The 15,071-nt window shown below is 38.2% G+C and overlaps 1 protein-coding gene across 1 annotated transcript in view; it reads right to left on the reverse strand.

The window, feature by feature from the left end:
* unm_sa1261 (un-named sa1261) overlaps positions 1-11,569 on the reverse strand; it is a 28,511-nt gene extending 16,942 nt beyond the window's left edge. Inside the window, exon 1 of the mRNA XM_049561973.1 lies at positions 11,329-11,569. The gene's annotated coding sequence lies outside the window, so the exon portion shown is untranslated. The remainder of the gene's footprint in view (positions 1-11,328) is intronic.
* Between the last annotated feature and the right edge of the window lie 3,502 nt (positions 11,570-15,071).

A 15,071-nucleotide genomic window follows, 5' to 3' on the forward strand; every position in this document is an offset into this window, starting at 1 on the left:
ATCAGTTTCAATTTGTGCTTCATTTGGATGGAAACTTGACAAATGAAAAGAAGCTGATGAAAAAGTATTTTTATTCAAAACTTTAAAAAAAAATGTAATGATCTGAATCAAGACAATTTAGAGTATCTTGGAAATATTAAACCTAACAATAGTGTGCTGGATGTATATACAAGCTCCTACACACCCATGTATGTTTATATTACTGCACGCACTGTTTATATATGACCTGTAGCGTAATCATATTTATACTACTGTCTGTACTGTTTATCTGATCCATAAGCATATACACCTGTATTCATTTTCCGCTTCCCACTATTGTACTTCTACCTGCATTGTGTGCTACATTTGCTGAACATGTTCCTACTGTATATAACAAAACATATTCTCAGTACTTGAACTCTGCAATGATAATAGAGTTGAATTTAATCTAACCCAATCTTGCTCAAACTTTGTAAAATAAACATTCCTAACCACTTTATTCTGGGTATTTTCCAAGAGCTGAATCGTCTGAGTGGGACAACATGTTCACTTGCTGCCCTGTTGTATTCTTGGCTCCACTTAATACCCTAACAGCCTTGACATGAATGCATGTAGTATGCACAGTTTTACGCTCAATTTCTTCCTCTCATATAACCTCTTGAGCATTAAGCATATGCTCATATGTGCTCTCACACTGCCGTCATATCAAAGAGGCTGCACATGAAAGAAGTCACAACCAGCACTAATTAGGAGCATCTTCTGTTCACGGCAGCTCCTTCTCAGGGTAACGGTGCCACGGCGGCTCCCCAGAGGGCCTTGAGGAGCGCCAAGCCCCATTTGCCTCCCGGACAAAGGGAGGGGGGGTTGAGACCGCCTTGTTGTCTTCGTTTTCACTGAGATGCTTGTCTGTAATCAAAGCTGGAACTCAGCCAATCTGCTTTGCGTCATTGTTGCTTTTCTCTTCATATGTACCTCCTGGCTAATGTTACCTGCCGATTGCACCAAACAGGACAGGAGGTGAATGGTTCAGTCTAACACCTGATGGGCAACAAGCTACAGGGATAGCACAGAGATGAAAAACCCACAGGGTTAAAAACCTCTGATTCATCTCCCTGCACCAACAGCAGCAATCTGTCATGTCTGCTTTATGTCTCCATGCAGACTAAATACTTCCTGGGGATTGTCAAAACACCTGTTGTTCTTAGGCCATTTTTCTACTGTGAATTGTATGTATGCATGTATGTATGTATAGTATAATATGTAAATAATATGTATCTTGGTCACAGACAAATGTAAAAAAAAATCTAAGGGATCAGTATAAAGACTGTTTATTTATACATGCATTTATAATCAAATGAAAATGGTATCTGCCTCAAAAATCCAGTATTGTTCTGTAAATGGGCAGGGATGAAGTGGGCCCAATCATATATTTCACTTCAGCAAAAGTAGGAATAAAGCAGTTTAAAACTAGGGTAACAAAATAAAATCTGCATTTTAATTTTTACTTCAGTAAAAGAACAAAAGTATTAGCAATATATCATTAAGTACAAAGAGTTAAAGTACTTATTATGCAGAATAGCGTAATCCAGACTCATATTCCTTATGCTGCAGCAAGTAAAGGTGGAGCATATTTCTTTACTATATTGACCGCAGCTTGTGAATTTCAACAAGGGATCAACACAGCCCTATCTTTATCCATAATAATACACTGTAATACAATAGTTGATTATATTTTGTGTTATTAATCTGAATCTACAAAGTCAAAGTCAGTAATACCTCAGAGTACCTCAAACTTGTACTTAAAAACAGCACATAAGCAAATGTATGTAGTTACATTCCACCACTGATAATAGGCTGGAAAACAAATTTGGGTAACTTTTCGGTAAAACGGTCCTCTCCATCAGACTGCACCATCTTGTCTCAACATAATAAAAACATATCCAGATGGAGTACCACGAGGCTCAAATCTTGGTCCACTCACCAGTTTACTATATGTTATATTCACTCAACCATAATAACCTTGACATGTGTGAATGCAATACAAACAATTTCACTCTTTTTCAACCATATTGCCTCCTGAACATACTCATGGAAAAATGGAAAAATAGCAGTAATTAGTACCAGATTGCAGCTTCTGCTTGATTTCCATATGGAGTGTCACAAGGCTCAAAACTAGGTCCACTACTTTTTTAGACTTTATATATTTTACAGCTAGGGATGATCCTCTGCAAATACAGTACACATTTTCACAGTTATGCTGATGACTCACAGCTCTATATAGATGTTGATCCTGATAATCTGAGCTCCCTTTACCGCCCTAGTAAGGTATCTCCATCCTCTAAATGCATCAGGATAAAGCTGAGGTTCTACTTTTCCTAAAGTATCAAACTAATTACAGTGAAAGCTGTCTTTACATCCATCGGTACACTGCAGACAGGAACTGCTGATAGCTAATTCTGCATAAAAAAAAAGGCTAAAGTTGTAGCCCACAACTTAACTCACCACATCTATGGCAGCATTATGGGAATTGTAATTCTAAATAATCAGCGTCAAAAGCTAATAATAGTATCTACTTTTTTCATGGTGCACTAGGCTATCAATATATTATTTTACATTAATTTGGCTCAGAATGTCCAGTCAACATGGCTACTACATTCCTGTATCAAAGACACTCTTGTCTACAATCCATATACTTCAGATATTATTGAACACCAGTGGACATACAGACAAAAAAAACCTCAAACACCATATAGTACATAGTAAACCTCACAACCATTTGTGCAGACCAACTGCAAATTAAGAGAGAGAGAGGAGGCTTAGACATTATACCGTAGGCAAGAAATGTATGCGTGACTGACTACAGTCTCAGTCTACTTTTCTGGTCACAGAAAATGAACATAACTAAAAAGGTCAGTATGTTCTTTTTTTCCCTCAACACACAGCGACTTGTGCAAGCTTTTATTTCAAGCAGACTTCAACTACTGCAATGCAAAGCTCTCAGGTCTCTCCAAAACTCAGTAAATCAATTACAGTTTGTATAGAGTGATACTGCAGGAGTTTCAACTGGAACAAAAGAAAAGAAATCGCATTGCTCATGTTCTAAAGTCCTTGCACTGACCTCCAGTCAGTTTCAGGATAGATTTTAAGATCATAGTACTTGTTTATAAATCTAATCATGATCCTGGTCTTTTAGATCCACAGAGCCTCTGCTGCTCACTGGACAAAAACTCAACAAAATACCAACACAGAAGCTGCTATTTGCATGTTTATATCATTCAAACATCAATGGACACCTGATAATATACAACTACATATTATAACTACATGCAACTGAACGTAAAAGCTGTCAAAAGTGCTGAGTAATGTCCTCTCTGTTATTAAAGTACACACACATTAAGCACTGCAGAAAAACTGCTTCTGCCACCTCATTTGTGTTTAGGCCAACATCGACTTGTAAAACATCAGCACCTAATTAATCATTTGTAATGCTAAATCAATATGTCAGCCAACTAAAAAATACTTAAAGAACAAATGCTACCATCTTAAATTATATCTGTCTCCCTACTAAAACTCTGTTAAACCCCCAAAGGGTTCCAGAAGCAGGAGAAAACAACACTTTTTCCTTTTAAATTACACTGTATATCAGGAGTAATTTGGTCTTTGTTTCGCACTGAAATATCTCAACAACTTTTGGATGGAGTGCAATTACATTTTGGACATTTATGTTACTCATGGTCACCAGAGGATAAACCCTACTGACTCGGGTGTTCATGGCATTTCTTCTAGTGCAACCATGAGGTTGAAATTTGTGGTTTTGTTTGAAGTATTTTGATATCTGTTGGATGGACTGTCATGCAGTTTGGCACAAACATTCACATTCTCATCAGAATAAATTCTAACAACTTTGGTGAACCCTTATACGCTTCATCTAGCACAGCCATCAGGTCCAAATCTCACTTTATGTAATACTTTGCTTTAGATTAACTATCTGCAAAACTACTGACATTCCCTTCAGCCTCAGCTGAATGTTAGCTTGCTATCATGCATGATCATGATGGTAAACATGGTAAATATTATACCCTCTTCACATCAACAGTCACTAGCACCTATACAATAGACTAATATGAAATAGACTCTCAGTAGTTTTCTAAATAGTGAACAGTCAATGGAGATTTTTAAACACTTATAGTTGGTGCTAATTAGCAAATGTTAGCATGCTAACATGCCAGTCTAAGATAATTAATTTCTGCTTATAATCAGCATGTTAGCATTTAGCTCAGCACAACTGTGTCCAAGTAAGGGAGACTGGGGATAATTTGACAGGGAGCATTTGTATCATCTCAAATTGCATCAATCAGAAAAAAGACGGAGCCATGAAACTGGCTGTTCATAGGTGTGATGATATGTCTTTGCCTGTCAACGGACAAACTCAGATCTCACATTTTTTAAAGTTTTGTTTTTATATTTGTATAATTACATGACTAATGATAGGTCTACTGTTTGAATTAAACTTGGATTAATTGTTCAATGGATACTAAACAGTTTTAACTATATCTGTATTCTTGGAAGTTAATTGTTGTTGTTGGTTTTTATATGAACATCTTAAATGTGTTGTTAAAATTGCCCCATTAAATGTCGCAATCGCCCTTCTGCACATAGTGGCAGATCTAACATTTGACCTCTTTTGTTTCACTTACACTGCTTGTAAAACATTTGATGACTAGATAGATCATGAGGTTTTTCAGTGATGACTTCAAAACCAAAAAAATTGTTACAACTGCCCCCGGTCTCCCCTGCTACCTTCAATTAAGAGTAGTAATTCATGAGAAACAGCAATAAAGCTGAACAAAGACTTGTAAGATTGAGAAATTCACATCTGCATTTCCACAAAAAAATTATCACCCATCTTTAACCCAAGACCTCACTTTCATCCAAATTTGAATAAACATGTGAATGTGTTTTTCAGATACTCCTGCTCACACACAAACAAACAAGCAAACTGACAACAAACAGGGCTGAACATAACCTCCTTTAACTTCCACACCTCATTAGTTGAAGTAATAACCATGTGCAACAATCAGCATCCATGGTTTTGCCAAAACATCACCATGCATGAGCTATTTTATGAGCTTGACTTAGAAATTTGATCCACAACCTGTCGGGGTTAACAAAAACATAAAATGTCCAACAGCTAACAACCCAGAGAGCTCAAATTCGTACAAGGGACTAATTAACTCCTCTCGGTCTGAAAACACCAAAGTAGGATGGACTACATCGACTTCAGTGGATTAAAAACATAATGATGGGATGAAGGAAGTTTAATAAGTGCCGTTTGATTTATGAAGTTAGACATCTCACGCTGTTATAAAGTGGAGGGCAGGCTGCTCAGTATCAAATAAAGACAGTGGGACTCACATCATTTCAGCGTTTTAAAAGGACATCCAAACACTGTCCTGCAGGTTTATTAGAAAAGCTTTCCTTTAAAAGTTAACTGATAACAAATCATTAGTGAATGTTGCTCCCGTATAATATCTGAGGCAAGTTCGGGTCACTGAGTCAACATGATTGAATTTAAGTTTTGCCAGTCTGACAGGCTGTTTAATTACTTGTTGACCTGCTGGGCCAGTTGAGCTTTTTTTGTGCTTAAATAGAAAGAAACAACCATGCAAACACAAGTGGATTTTTTTTATGCTGAACTGAAGGATGAAGGCTAACTAGAGCTGAAATGATAGCAGATTTATCACTTTTCAAGCAAAGATAGTGGAAAAATGCTGCACATTCTCCAGGTTTAGCCTCTAAAATGTGAAGCTTTGCTGCTTTCATTTACCATATTTCTTTGTAAACTGGATTATTTGAGGTTTTGGACTGTTGGTTGAACAAAATATTTTTTAAGACATCATCTTGGGCTCTGCGAGATTGGCACTTTCTCAACTTTAACATTTTAACATTTCATTGAAAATCTAATTTTCAGAATAAACATATGAAAGTAAGTAGTTGCTGCCCAAGGCTTCACATGTATTTACTGCCTAAAATCTCAGAGGCCGAAATCTTCTCACTGGATAAATTAAAGCTCTGAGAGTGAATCACAATATTTCTGCCTATGTGACGAAACTTAGTGAAAGACATAAAAAAGTAAGGAAGCAAGAAGCCTTACGTAGCATTATGCTAATGACAGATCCACTCTTAGAAACTTAAATTAGGTTAAAATAGAACAAACACATGCCTCAATAATTTCATAAAAAGGGACATTACACTCAAAGTAACCAAATCTAGTTATTCTCCTTTTCAGTGAGCAATTCAGTAAACCAGTACTGGACGGTAACATTTTAACATATAGATTTAACAACAATAAAAAAGCAATAGTTTGAAATTTGGAAAATATGCTTTTCTAGCTAATCTTTTGGTTATTATGTACTGGTTTTTCAACAGATGAAATAAACAAGACATAATGTGTTATATCAGAGGGCGGATTTTGTTGACTTTGGTGGTTTCGTGTCATCATTGGAAGTTTCACATGCTTTATGTTCGTCATTATTTATTCATTGAGTCTGTTTCTGTTGGGGATTCCACCCAAAATACAGTATTGCACCTGGATGGGTGTGGTTTTGAAAGAAGCAACAGCACATGCTTCAGTGAGCTCCGTGACTGTCTCAGCCTGCTCTCTGAATGCACATTCAGACCTTATGAGATTATCTATGTGCACCTTTACAAGAAAGCACAAAAAAAATCTAGAAATATTTTGGTATGTGCGTATGTAAGTAAGTATGGGTTGGTTTTAGTTCTAAAGCTTGGAAAATTAGGCACAACTATGAAGCATGCAGAATATGCTAATGATGTTTTTTGACAATTTGTATATGCATTTAAGCCTGTGTAGGCATGATGCCAGATACTACAGTGATATCACAGGATCCTCCATCTGAGTAGAATTTTAATGTTGTCCATTATTTAGCCCATCTAAATGTCAATATATTTTAGAACTATTCAGTTGTACATATTTTCCAGTGTAACGTTATGATGGTCACTTTGAGAATTTATCAGCAGTCATTTGGAAATCAACAGGGCAGACTAGTCGCAGTTGCAGCTGTGCTAGCAATACAAGGAGCAAAAGTCGAAATGTGTCTTTGTAAAACAATGATCACAAAACCAAAAAAAAAATCTCTGTTTTAAGTTACCTTAATGACAAAATAGGTTGATTTTCACTGACTCCTTAAATGACATATTACTCTCCTAACAGTTGCACTATTGAACACGTCCTTAATGTCATGAAACTGTTGCTGCTTCTAAACTATCTGGTTAAGTTCAGGCAACAAAGCTATGTGGTTAGGTTGAGGAAAAACATTATGGTTTGGCATTAAATAAAGACTAGCATACTAGGCTATTTTGTTATTAAAAGAAGTCAACACTGACTTCAGGATGCTAACACTGGTTTCCTGAGTGAAAGCCCTGTGTTAGTTTGACCGACCCACCTTGTAGGGGCTTCTTCAGTGTCTGTACAACATTACGCAGACTGTCACTTTCTAAGCTATGTTATGTCACTTCCTCCTCTGCTACTGTAATTACTTTGGCCACTAGAGGGCACTGCCTTACAATAAACATAGGTATGGGTCACGGTGACCTACTTGCACAGTCAACCTATGTGGACGGTGAAGTTAGAGTTAGGCATAAGGTCTTCTGTCAGATTAATCTTGGGCTTAAGGCAAAGATTAGATAAATAAACAGCTATGCAGGCAATGGTTTTGCTAGCTTATCTTAATAGTGATGAGATGACCCAATACGTCCTGTCGAGAACATGAGTCATGCGCAACGCTTTGTGTGATGCAGGATGTAAAACACCACCCCAAGGTTTAACTACCAAGTTCTGAGGGATTCCCTTTCTGTTGCACTTTGTCACATTTCGTTTTTATCAATACACTATCTATTCCATTTCATCCAAGCAGAAAAACATGTTTTGCAATATATTTTACCTTTTCAGGTGTCTCCACTCAGGGTTTTTATGCTCAAACATTAAACTGAAAATGCGCACAAAGAGAGGTGAACATGAACTTACCGACTGCCGAGTTTCAGCTTTTCAATGAAGCCTAGAGTGCACAATCGAACCTTAAAGTCTTGACATTTTACAGGCTTCCCCTCCTGCACCCGTCTCTATGGGCCCTTTGGTCACATCCTTTTGTCATTCTTACCTATTCAACCCAGTGCCAGTGAACTAACATGTGTAAAGTGTTATTCTCTGAATCTGCCGGCTGAGATAACAAAACCAGGGAGATTATTTCTGCACCACGAGCAGCTCTTTCCTCCAGCAATGTTTGCAGAGCTAAAACCGTCACAGCCACAGCTTTGGCCTTCAGTCCCACTCGCTGTCCCTGTGTGGCGGCCGGCCTGCAGCTCGGCCCTCCGGTGGGGCTCGGCGGTTGGCTCCCACAACGCTCATGGAGCTGTGGAGCACATCAAAGCAGCGAGGCTTTAACCGGCTCGGCCTCCAGCATCTGCGAACACTGGGGCTTTGTGCCTGCACGCTCGGCGGCACATCACTGGGCGCTCTCCTTTAATGCCAACCCATTTCTGCTGCTGTGAACCCCACGCTACAGTAGGTAACGTTACCCCCTTTGTCTGCTTTAATCTCTGCCTCTCTTTCTTCTTCTCTGACTTTCTTTCTCCGCACTGTTATTGTGTGATCCTCCCGTCTGCTGGGTGGCTGTGTGTACACATGCATCAATGTGCAAAGAAAACCAGACGCTCAGTGTCAGCTGTAGGGCTGCAGCTAATGATTATTTTCATTATGGATTCATCTACAGATTATTTTTTAGATTATTTGATTAAGCATACAGAACTTCACAGAGCCCAAGGTGACATCTGCAAATGTCTAGCAAAACCTGAAGATATTCAGTTTAGTGTTTTACAATGAAAAAGTAGCAAATCATTTCATTCAAAAGGCTAACAGGAGAGAATTTGGAGCAGTTTGTTTTTACAATTTTTTCATGAGAAATACCTGACACGACTAATTGATTGGTGGCTGTTATTATTTGCTGCAACCAGCAGCTCTACAGCTCGATCTGTCAGTCAGTTTGTTGGTCCGTCCACAATAATTCCCCACACTTTGGCAGCCACAGTACCCTAGGAGGTTGAAATTTCACTTAGAGGTCAAGTGAAAGGGGGGGGGGGGGGGGCGTGGCTGCATACAGTATGTATATGGTGGCAGCTCTTAAATTTGGGCTTGTTTTTCTATCAGTTAACTACACATGCATCGATGTGCAAAGAATACACTTTCGGCATCAGCTGTTGAGCTGAAGAACTATTTTCATTCACGAATTATCCATAGGTGATTTTTCAGATTAATTCATTAATCATATGTCCAACACAACTTCCAATAGTCCAAGCTGATGTTTTCAAATGGGTTTGTTTCATTCAAACAAAAGTCCAAAACCTGAAGGTCAAGGTAAATTTGTCTCTTGAAAGATCTGATTGTTACCAGCTGACTCATGGCTACGTACATGGCATCATGTTGACAGCACGCAAACAAGGCTGCAACAATTGATTATTATTGTTATTGATTAATCTCTTTTACCGCTAATTGGGTCAGCATATAAAATGCAAACAAGCTGAAAAAACACAACTTTTGAGAGCCCAAGGTGACATCTTCAAATTTTTCGTTAAATGCAAACAAGTCCAAAACAAATGGATAACTGTGGTAAGAAATACTTAATAATTCATGAAGCAGTGTGTCCTTGATTTTAGACCAAAGTAGACACATTTATTAGCTAGAAGCCAACGTTAGCTTTGTTGGTTATTGGAAAACACCATCTCATGGCTATGATGCTCAAAGTTAGATATGTACACAGATGAAGCCGTCTGTTCTGCGTTCACTTTGTTCGTATTTGTGCACGAAAAAAAAGCTTAAGAGTACAGATGAAAGGGAGCAGCACCATCAGAGGTCGTGGGGTCATTGTAGTGTAGTTCAAGCAAGATACAACTGTCGGAGATGATGAAGACATTTTAAAAATGGTGGAACAGAACTAATCTCTCAGTTAAGACCATCATTGTTTACATCGCTGCCTACGTTAAAAGGTACGTTGTTACTTCCTCCACTGTCGCCTGTTGTTGTCAGAAACGCTACGTCTAGTGCCATCTACTGGTCATATTTATGCCAACATAAAGGACGTATGAGCGCAGTGATATTTACAACATTTGGATGGGAGGTATCTATTTTCATACATAAAGGGAGTATAAATGAGCCTTGACAATGTCAAAGCTTCATGTTCCTGCTGGTAAATAGGGCTGCAGTAATTTTTATTTTACATGAATCATTTTGTTAATAAAAAGGCCAGAAAATAGTAATAAAATTTCCCAGAGCCCAAGGGACATCTTCAAACATTTTGTTTTGGTCAGATATTCAATTACGACAATGAAAAAGCAAGAAATAATCTAATTTGAAAAGCTAAAACCAGAAATTTTGGAGCAATTATTCAAATTATTTTTGCTGGAGAAATGCCTGATAAGATTATTTGTTAATCAAAATGTCCCCCCATTATCTTTATGTCAGTCAACTAAATGATTAATCGACAGTCATTTCAGCTACAAGAGCCCTGATGGCATCATCTCTGCAGCCCTGTTCGAGAGTCTAAATGCTTTTTGATGCAGTTTCCCCCTCAAAGATGAAGACAGTTCCCATTAACACAAACAATAATTACCAAAAAAAATAAAATAAAGGTTTTAAGCATCCACAGTGTATCATCCTTCACAAGACTCACTGAGGGCTGATGCCAGTAACAGTTTACAGTCTGGGACTCATAAAATCTGCCACAAACTGCAGCACAAAGACATGAAGTGTGTACCACCTCTGCAGACACAAAGCATGCACTATAATCAATACAACATTTCGCACACGTGAACTCAGGTAGAGCAGGAGGAAGTGCACGTGAGCATGTTTGTATGAGAAGAAATCAAGAGTAAATGTTGAATGCAGATCAATAAATGCTCAAATCACAAATATTGGTGATGTACGGATGTGAAGATGGGACACAAAAGATTGACAGCAGCTCCATTGTTCTGCACAGTCAGTGTTTGGTCACATGGTATCCAACTTTTGTATTTTTGGATATTTAAAATATGATTTATAATTAAAAACCAGCAGTTTAAATGAGAATAATTAACAAAGCCGGCTTGTCAACACAACAGTAGTCCAGTGTGATGCTTTGCAAGAGAGCAGCACACAGACACACAAAGACATGCAGAGAATAAAAAGCACAATCTGAGCTGTGAATTAATAAGACAAACATTTAAAGACACAAACCATCATTTAATTACCACTTAATTGCTTTACAGCGGTCAGAAAATGATCTGACCTGATCTTACCTTTCACAATGTGCTGCATGCAATCTGTCAGTCCATCCAGACACCTGACCCTGTCACTAAGAGACGACACAGATCCTTCAATTTTTTTTGTTTTATCTTCTTCTCGGTGTTCGAATGAAGCAGGGACCTCTGCCTGTGTTCACCGCCGCTGTCTGTCACAGTCTCCCTGCTGCTGGTTCACCCATGGATCTATCTCTCTCTCCCTCTCTATTGTCTCTGCACTCCTGCAGACAGGCCCCGCCTACAGCCACTAACGTCCAATCAGAGCGCAGAGCGGCGGTGCGCTTCTCTGCGGTGATGCTGCATTCAAGGAGTGTTGGAATTTAATGGTAACTACAACTGGAGAATAAAGTGGCGTAGTGACTGGCTCAGCAGTGAACCTTGAGACTGAACATTTATGTGTGGAGCTGGAACAGTTGTGTTCAGTTCAGGGTTTGGGGCTTGGCTTGGGAGTGGGAGGGGTCACCGGCTCAAGTCCCCCTACAGACCAAGTATAGAGCGGGGACTGGTTGCTTGAGAGGTGCCAGTTCGAGCTCCTGGGCACTGCTGAGGTGGTCTTTGAGCAAGTTACTGGACCCCCAAACCTGTCCAAGGGCAGCCCCCTCGCTCTGATATCTCTCCATTTAATGCATGTACAGGTCCTGTCTGTGAATGTGTGTGTATTTCAGGCCTGTGTGTATATGACAACCCAGTTGAAAAAATATTGAATTTCCCCTCAGGGATTAATAAAGTTAATCTTTTTGTTTGAACCCCATTAACTGCTCTAACAACAACAGTGCTCTTCTGGGGTCCACATAATGTTTTACAAAACTTAAATGAAAAAAAAGAGAAAATTACCGCTTTGTGGGGTTGCAACAGTATGAAATTTTCATGGTACAATATTCTTCTCAGAAAATACTGCAGTTTCATGTTATCACAGTATTATAGAATTTATGTTATCAGTCAGAATGACCCTTAAAGAAATGAAAATGGAAGATTTATTTTTGGTCAAACAAATGTTTTTTATTTCACTGTAACTGAAACTTGAAACCATTTTGTTAATGGAGGTATGTGTAAAAAGTCTCTCCTTTGACAGTAACTTAAGGGGAGATTCTCCGTCCAGCTACATTTTTTTCCAATATCATAGATAAGCAAATGTACACGGTATGATGCCCGTCAACTTTTATATCATTGTATAGCTACAAACCAGTATGTTGCTGCAACCCTATCTCGTGCTTGCCTCTGCACACCAGTCAACTTGCACCTGCACAATTGCACATATATTAAACGCGGCACCCAAGATTAGTGTCACAAATTCAGTATCTGAAAAAATGTCTCCCCTTCTGTTCCTGAGATATGAGGTTGAGTAAGATTATGATGCCACTTTTTTTTGTTCCATTGTTGTACTTTTTGAGGGAATTTACAGTGTAAATACCTACACACACACACACACACACACACACACACAATAAAATGGCTGACAGTAAATATAGTGCATTATGTGGTGAACATGGTGTTGTAGGTTTACCCTACTACATAATCTGACAGCTTTAGTTGCTATAGATACTTTACAAATAAAGATTTTTGCACACAAAACATATGAAGAGCTGATAAAATTTGTTCTTTTATGAATTAAACTATAATGCTGAAATATCTGATTGATTTATCTGTTAGTCAACTGACAGAAAATAATCAACAACTAACAGCATACATATTTTGACTAAAGACCCTGGATACATTAAAAGCAGGTATGGATATCAGATAATGGATCAAATATACCTAATAGTATTTCCACTGATTTGGGCCATTAGTTTATTTCTGTAAAAGCATGTGGGATAAGGTTTTATTAGATGTAATGATTTTGCCACACCATGCTGTTTATTGATTTGAAATATTGAAATCTTGCTAAAAATAAAGTAGTTTGCACAACCAAACAGTAGATATGTTCCATTCAATTAAAAAAAAAAAATCTACCAAGAAGTGTTTAAATATTTGTTTTGCCCTGTAGCCTTAGTTCAAAGAGGAAAGTCGTTTTATTTTCCAAAATTCCCACGCCCATGAATGCAGCATGAGTACAAGCAGGAAAGCAAAGCACAAGATGTTCTGGATGAAATGTGAAGCTGTGGAGTCACACACATTTAAATCAATGGTTTACAATGAGCGTCTGTTTGTAGCTGCAGCAGCCAGAGGGAATGAAAAGGTGTGAGTGACATCAGACACTCCAAGTGTGATTTTTTTCCTACTGTGGTGAATAAAAAGTGGTGAAAGCTAATTCAAGGGGCTGAGGTGTGGGGGTTTTTTTAAAGAGTGATGAGTGCATGATGTTACGGTTTGGAGTATTTTTAAATGTCTGGGATGCCTTATGATCATGAGGATTATGGGCCTAGTTTATCTGCTGGAAGGCTTCACGTGATGATGCTGGTTTGTAGCATCATCACTAATGCATTTTATTATAGGTGCCTTTCAAAACACTCAAGGACACCTTACAAGACAGAATTAAAAATTAACACGCAGCAATATATTCATAGATCACGAAATCCATTAATTCAATAATATAAAAGAATAAATTTATAAAATAACGAGACAAAATACATAATCATAAAAATTAGGTATAAAATCATCATCATAAAGGCATCATCAGTGCAAGTCTCAATATGTGTGTCACCATTAAAACAGACTGAATATGCCAGCTTGAAAAGGTGTTTTCAGATGGGATTTGAAAGTCAATATTGAGTCATCATATATGTATATGTATATATATATATATATATATATATGTATAAAACTCACATTAAACAAACTGTGACAGATAATGTCCATGTTACTTGTGATAAGGGATCACCAAGTAGATAGTTGCTCAATTTTAAAGGCCCAGACACACCACCAAACCAACTAGCGGCGATGAAAGTCCCCTGCTGCGTTGTCACTTGTTGCCTGTGTCTCGCCCAAAAATGTGCACACACCGCAAAGACTTAACCAATGGCCAACCAGCACATATATTCTGCACTTGTGTGAGAGGAAATAACTCTCCACACCAGCAGATGGGGGTCATCTGTAATCGTCATACAAAAAGGGAAATTGGAAGACCGTCTTGATGCTAATTAGCCAGTTAGCACATCCATTCCAATCCCGTGTTGAAAGAACAGAGGATATTTACCGTGCGCCAGTGAACAATAACACAAACCATCAGGAAATGTGTCCATTAAAGAGTTCAATGACTAAAGAAAAATAATCTTACTTTAAGTAACAAGTTTGTTTTTGTCTCACTCCCTCCTGACTTTAATTCTTTGTTTACTTTCCTCACTTCTGTCTCTTGTCTCGTGTGCTGAGCTGAACTGTCAGTCAGAGTGAGTTCATTCACAGACGGGTTCTGCTGATGCCGATTCAACATGCTGAATTAGCTTATGTTTACGCTGGGAACCACTTTAAACAATTACTGAACACAGAAACACAGGACTTTCCAGACGATGTAATGATCATAGATTTATGTAACAACCACCAGTTTTAGTTATTTCAACGTTGTTTCTGAGAAATCCTGTTTGCATGTCATTTTGGCAGAGGGCTCTAAACATTACAATACCCATAAGCCTCCATTGCTCTGGCGAAGGAGCCAGTCAGAATAGTAGCAAATTCAAAATGTTTTGTCATAGTTGTAGGCAATACGTGGTCCTGTGGTTTCTGAATTTATCCAAACTATTTACCTATAAATCCAATGTGAACAGTTTCAAGCTGTACAGGTTGTAAATTCAGTTTCCTTAGTGGCA

Source organism: Epinephelus fuscoguttatus, linkage group LG19, assembly GCF_011397635.1.
Source record: "Epinephelus fuscoguttatus linkage group LG19, E.fuscoguttatus.final_Chr_v1".
Taxonomy (NCBI): Eukaryota; Metazoa; Chordata; class Actinopteri; order Perciformes; family Serranidae; genus Epinephelus; species Epinephelus fuscoguttatus.